Source organism: Echinops telfairi, unplaced genomic scaffold (genome assembly GCF_000313985.2).
Source record: "Echinops telfairi isolate 266 unplaced genomic scaffold, ASM31398v2 ScPeMD7_443;HRSCAF=831, whole genome shotgun sequence".
NCBI classification, from domain to species: domain Eukaryota; kingdom Metazoa; phylum Chordata; class Mammalia; order Afrosoricida; family Tenrecidae; genus Echinops; species Echinops telfairi.
The window spans coordinates 82,704,751-82,711,700 of record NW_022104341.1 but is presented as its reverse complement, the minus strand read 5'-3'; the positions used below and the strand labels follow the sequence as shown (position 1 = coordinate 82,711,700).

Here is a 6,950-nt window from a genome sequence, read left to right as displayed (position 1 = left end):
TCAATTAGTCCAATGGAATAATGAACCACGAAACAGCAGTCTCCACAGCCCTGAGATCAGAACTAGAAGGTCCCTGGCTACTACTACCAACTGTTTTGAAATGGATCGCATTAAAAGGTCTTGGATAAAGTGGGAGAAAAATGTGGAACAAAACTCAAAATTATGAGAGACTAGCCTTGCTGTTTGGATAGAGATTGCTGGAATCTCCAAGACTATGGTCCTGGGTGACTATAGTTACCCTTTGGATCTGGAACTGAATTCACCCCTAGGGACTCAATTTTCATGCCAATCGTAGACAGGTCTATAAGGGGAACGATAAAAATATAGTGATACACACACCTTAGAATAATCCACTTGAGATTGAGGGGGCAGCATTTATCTAAGGGCAATGTTAGGAAAGTAGGAGGACTGGGGTAGGAAATAGAGGAGGAGGAGGGATGAACAGTGCTACATTGAGGGGATTGTAGGGAATGAGATGAAACAGAATATGTACCAATCACTGAGTAGCAAACTGATTTTTTGCTCTGTAAACCACTCAATTCACAATAAAAAGTTTTTTAAAAACTTGATAGAAAACTTTTATTTTATTTTCATTCAATTTCCCCCCCCCCCCACTTATCTTTGGAAGCTTCCTTGTACTTATTAGTCTCGGCATATCTTAGGTCATAAACCTACCTACTAGCTGAAGACAGGCAGTGCCTGAATTAATGACTGATTCGAAGGGGAGGAAGAAAGTCTTCAGGAGAGGGAGGAGTAGATACTGGACAGTCCAAAATAATACATTGCCAATCCTCCTAAACAACTCTTTCCCTTAGGTTCTGAGGCACTCCGTTCAGCTGGCCCCTGCCTACCTCCACCTCTGTCGTATGTTTTGCTTCTTCCTTCCACTTCTTGGGTATTGGTACTCCTTTTGGAGGTAGGCTTGAACACAGAACTGGTTAGTAAGAGTGAGTAGCTTCTTCTTTCTCAGAATCCAGTACTCTGATGTCTGAGATTTCTAGTCCCAACTAGCCCAGAATATGTGTGGCTCTCTGGATTAGTGCACTTCCAACTGTTTGTTCCACTACTTCTTAAAATAATTTTGAAAAACTAGTAGTTTACATCAGAAGTATACTGACATCTTAACTTTGTATCTCCAATGACTCCTAAATACCAAATCAATGGGATTCTATCATCCATGTAAAAAATGAGCATGTTCTTTTCAACTGCTGCTAATTTTAATAATGCTCATTGTTCTCCTTGAACTTGCTTTTTTACTTTGCTTCCCCACAGACTATTATTTTAAAAAAAATATTTTATTGGGAGCTCTTACAGATATTATAACAATCTATAAATCAATTAGATCAAGCATAATTGTACAGTTGCTGCCACCATAATTTTCAAAACACTTTATTCTTGAACTCTTTGATAATCAGCTCACAGACTATCATTTTAATGTAATTTCATGCTTGAATTTTTAGAATTAGCATCCTTTTCTTCAACCAACATATATATAAATTTATACAATTAAAAAAACTTCCTGGAATCCTAAGGTTCTACATATTAAAAATATTGTACAATTATTACATAATTGAAGGCCATAATATACAGTACAAAATTCAATACTAATTAAGCATAAAATTCAAATGTATATTTTAATGAAAAGTTTAGGGCTGTATCTTTCCATTTAATTCTTAAACCTGTGGATGAATAATATTAATTTGGACACTGAGACAAGGTTTGACATCAATTCCATTCTCATTTATTATCTTTACAGTTTGAAAACTGTATTTGTTCATATAGGTCAACAAGAAGAGATTTAATTGTTTTATCTCTTTCCAAGTTATATTGCCAAAATCACATAAATCTGTCATCCAAAGTATTTTCAACAGTCTACAACCCTTTGTCAATAATTTTGAAAGCAAAGAATTTGAAGCAATTAGACTTGTGTAAGGATCATACCACAGGGTACTTTGCATTCTGGACAATGCAACCTAGAAAGGTTGAAAGTAGGTGTTGGTGTGCCTTCTGCACATGGGCACAGATAGATTGTGAAAGGAGTGATGTGTTTTCAAATAGGTTAATTTACAGAATAGAGAGTATAGGGAAGTTGAGGAAATTTAGAGTCCTACTGTTGCAGACTGACAAAGGAATCCAGGAATTCCTGTCACCATTCAGCCAAAGACAGAGAGCAGGTTAATTCAAGAAATTAAAAATGTACTTCTGCATACTTACCTGGCAGGGGAGATACCATGATCACGAAGGTGGTTTTCCCCGGGCGAGGCTTATCCATTGCACTCCGATGTGCTGACCCCTGCGATTTCCCCAAATGTGGGAAACTCTACTGCATAATTTGTGGTAGTGGGGGACTGTGTTCCTGCTCTCCCCTGAAAAAAAAAAAAAGTATTTCTGCAAGCACTGACAGAAGTAAACAGTAGGGTAGGCTATCTCCAAACTACTTCAAAAACCAAGTGCAAGTCGAACAAGTTATATACGTTAAATTATGTAACAGGAGCAGGATTTTACTATGGCTATAGGAAGAGATGAACAGGTTTTGCAATGATCATTAGGAAATTATCTATACCTACATTTCTCCAGGGCCATTAGACCACCAACCCCTGAAGCTTCATGAAGACACCTGCTACCTCTTCCATGGTGTTGCATTCATAGTCTTCTGCAGGGTCTGATGGAATTACTCCCCCTACCCCTTTCCCTGATGAATCTGACTTGTTAAAAGTGCAACAGTTGGAATTGTTTATCTAAATTGGGGTGATGTTTCTGTGCCTCGCCTTACTAAACCACTACCCTGAGGTGAGGTCTTAGAATAGGAACGCTTTGTGCCTGGCTACTTATTTTGCTAGCCTCCTTCCTGAGTTAGGACATCCTCACTTATTAAGCCTAAAAGGAATTTCTAGTTCAAGGAGAGGGCAGGGGTGGATTTTTAATTATTTTTTTAGTTTTAACAAACTAAATCTTAAACCATGTTACGTTTCTAGTATTTTGATTAATAGTGGGCTCTTGGACCCCCCTCTATCAATACTTTCCATGCCCAAGTTTGCTTTGGGGTTTTTATGTACACTGATAAGCATACATACTTCCAATCTGATGACTGTTGCTCTGAAAACTATTGGAAGTGTAGGGTTGCGTGTAGGAGCGTGTAGTGGTTATGTGTTGGGCTGCAATCCACATGGTGAGCAATTCAAGACCAGCAGCAGCTCCGCGGTAGACAAACTGGACTTTCTACTCGGTAAAGTTAGTCTCAGAAACCCACAGGGGTCACTATGCGTCAGCATTGACTTGATGACCAGGAGAGTGAGGGTTGCATGTAACAGGGAGCAGCATAACTTTCAGAGCCGAGGATGGAGGGGCTAGGAAACCGCAGTGACTCAGCAGTTCATTTGCTGGCACAAAATCACTACTGATTGCTGCACTTCAGACTTTGAAGACATCAGACTCAAGGGGTTTGGGGTGTGTGTGTGTGATTTCATCAAGACTATGGGAACAGCAGAATGGAACAGTAGGTGTCTGAGGGGAGTGACTATAATTCTGATCCTGAAAGTTGGAATATGAATGTCTTTATGGGTATAGATGGCGTGATATGCTGGTCATTTGAACCATGAGGACACTACTTGCATTAGGGAAACAGTAAGGAGAAACTCTGGTGGTGTGGAGATTTGCTGAGAGGGGCTGAGAGAGAAGAGACAAAGAGAGTATGCAAGAATAAGTTAGAGAATACCGAAGAGCTTACTTCCTTTGGAACAACCCTGCCTCCTGCCCAACCCCACTAAGGAAAATGCACAAATGCTAGACATATCTCAGCTCTAATGGCAAAGGGCTATTTCAAATCTCAAATCTGTAATTTAGTGACTGTGACTTTGGGCAAGCTATTTAAACTGAGGCTCTTCAATCTTTGAAATAGATTATGAATACCTCTCTCACAGGACTCTGGTATGTTGGCTATATCTATATCAGAATGAGTGCTACATTGCAAAGCTTCAGAGCTGTTCTAATACTTGTGTACTTTTTCTCAATAACAGTAACACTGTTGTCAAGTCCCCCATTAAGACAGAGAACTGTCCCATAGGGCTTCCCAAGGAGAAATCTTTACAGAAGCTGAATGTCACATCTTTGTCCCTCAGCGTAGCTAGTGGGTTGGAACTGCTGGTCTTTTGGTTAGCAGCTGCGTGATTAACCAGCGCATCACCAAAGACCTTTTTTAAGAACAAAATGAATGATTTCCTATGGTTCCAATATGGTTGCTAAAAGTGTAGAGAGGCTATCAGGACTACAGGATGTCAACTTTCCTTGCCCAGAGCTCTCTGCAGAATAATCAACAGAGGTACTTCCTTTCCCCCACCACACAGGCTCACTTCCTTTGTGGCTCAAGTTCCATCTGAGACTCTGAGCCCCGAGCAGGATGTAGAGAGCTCACGTGCCACCATTCGCATCTGGTGCTCATCCTGAGGTGAATTTCTTCTGCTATTTATTGGTCATCTTCCTCTCCCCTGGTGCTGGCCTGAGGTCTTGACTATAGAAGTATCCACCCCCAGTATAGACTGAACAGCAGGAGCCCTGGAGGTGGCGCCTTGGTTTCCAATTTGAGTTCCTCCTACATTTGACTGTGTGAGCTGGGTAAGTTTCCTCTCCTCCGGGCCTCCATTTGCTCAGCAGTTCCCATGTTCCTTCATCATAGCTGCTGACAATTAAAGTGCCCACCTCAGGTGTTCAGTATGTTTCTTCTGCCGTCTTCTTTTTGTTTGTTCACCCATCTCCGTGTTTTTTCTAAGAGCTCTGACTTTCCATGGGAGTTCAGAAATGCTTTTCGGAATGGAAAGGAAGGTGCATTCACTTGCTTAAGCACCTGCTTTGAGTTTGAAAAAACAAAACCAAACCAAAAAACCCCCCTGAGACCTGTTTACCTGTTTCTCCACCTTTGCTCCAGCACTCTGTTAAAAGTGAAACTCAGATTTGAACCTTTACTGGAGATGGGGCTCCTACGGATTCTACCTTTCAGCCTGTCCACTCTCAGGACTACTGGACCTCACTTAAAGATTTGTTTTTAATTCACATTTTCATTTCATGAAGAGAATTTAAACTGAACAAAAACAACAAATATGCTCTAGTTAAACATTGTTTAACTGCTAGGTAAACAATGAGGCTATCCATAAAATGCATTAGTACTAACCAAACAAAAATTATGTAGTGAACTTGAAGGCAACTGATTTCATTGCAAAAAATTTTTCCTTATGCTTGTCCTTTATAAGATTTTGTAACTGGAAAAACAGAAAAAGAAAAAAAGACTATAAATGAACAGCTCCTTATCATGGGCTGCTTGAGTCTTCCTGTTTTGCAAAATGCCTTTAGCCTCATAAGGCTTTCTTTGAAAAAAGTAGATGGTAGAACAAGGATAAAACTCATATTGAAGGCAGACACAAAAGATAGCGTTATGGCTCCACAGTGAAATAAGTGGAAATTTCACTAGGAGGCTGACACAAAGGCCATTGATCTAAAAACATTTTTTTCCTCTGAAGTTTCCCGTAAAGTGACTTAGAAAAGTTTTGCTATTTCTGCTCAGACTTGTTACTTTTCCCCAAGCTCTGTTTCCTTCTCTGTAATGCAGGAGCCATCTCAATATGATGCTGTTTGGAACAGTGGGATTTCTAGACAATGGTTAAGTGTTTCGAGATTCTCCAGAAATGTTTTTTTTTTTAAATGAATCATTTTATTGGGGGCTCTTACAGCTCTTATAAAACAATCCATACATCAATTGTATTGAGTATAATTGTACATGTTTTGATTTCATTTTTTATAAAAGTCCTAATTAAGAGACTTTCAGTGTTGTTGACATAGTTCTATACAGGGAAGTAAAATTTGCATTCAAATCATGTTTAACTAGATGATTCTTAACTAAAGAAAATGCCATGCATACATTTATATGGGTTTGTAAAAATCAAAAGAAAAAAAATGTTTCACCAGATGTCAAATGCAAACAAAATAGTTATGTATATGTGTATATGTATATAATTCTGTCACTTTTATATTATTTAACATTAAGTGGGAAACAAAGTACAATAGCACATGTGTCAATTTATTAGATAACTGTTTAATTAAATGCAATATTAATAATAAGAATGTAGTATTTTAGCAAAGAATCCTCATAAATTATTTTTAAATTTAAATAATTTACTTATTACATCATTAACATTTGTTTGACCCTGTACCTTTTTTAAATTAAAGGATCATTTTATTGGGGGCTCTTACAACAATCCATACATCAATTGTATCAAGCATATTTGTACATATGTTGCCATCATTTTTGGGCAGCAGTGGGCCATAATTATTTTCTAAACATTTACCTTCTATTGAGCTTTTGGTATCAGCTTCTCTTTTTTCCCTCCCTTCCCCTGCCTCCTGAAATGGTTCTTAACAGGCTAAGCAAACGTAAAACGTGCTGGAAGCCCTGGCTTCCTTCCTCACGTCCCTCCAGCTGGTCAAGCTCCACTTTCAGATCCAAAGTCAGTACCCTATCCAATGTCCAATCCATTCATGTTCCAACTACACTGGAGCCACAAATGCCACTACGTCAACTCTCCCACCCGAATGGTAAAACAGCATACTGATGTTAGAAGGCAGGGCTGTCCATTCCAGGAATGTTCTGAATCGCAAGCTAGTTCTACAGCCAGTCCTGTTTGGGGAAGGTGAACTAGATACACATGGTGTCACACACGTTAGGGTCATAACCTGCACCAGACCTTGTAAGGTTAGAACAAAGTCAAGTTAATTCATCCTCAGCACAGTGTCAGGCACATTATTGCGAATCCAGTGCCCACGGTCTGGAATTGCAAGGCCCCGGAATCTGTAGCCCGGAGGACTCGTGTTCTGCCCAACTTCAGCGCTGCCTCAGTCTCCTCGGGTGGACCGCCGCTAAGCAGGAGCAGAGAGGCAGCGCCGGTTTGGGACGCCAGCTGGAC

The 6,950-nt window shown here is 39.7% G+C and overlaps 1 non-coding gene across 1 annotated transcript; it reads left to right on the top strand.

The window, feature by feature from the left end:
• Window positions 1–2,206: 2,206 nt before the first annotated feature.
• On the top strand, window positions 2,207–2,369 carry LOC115870242. Its single transcript, XR_004046612.1, has one exon. It is a non-coding gene; the product is annotated as a U1 spliceosomal RNA (small nuclear RNA).
• The last annotated feature ends 4,581 nt before the right edge of the window (window positions 2,370–6,950 follow it).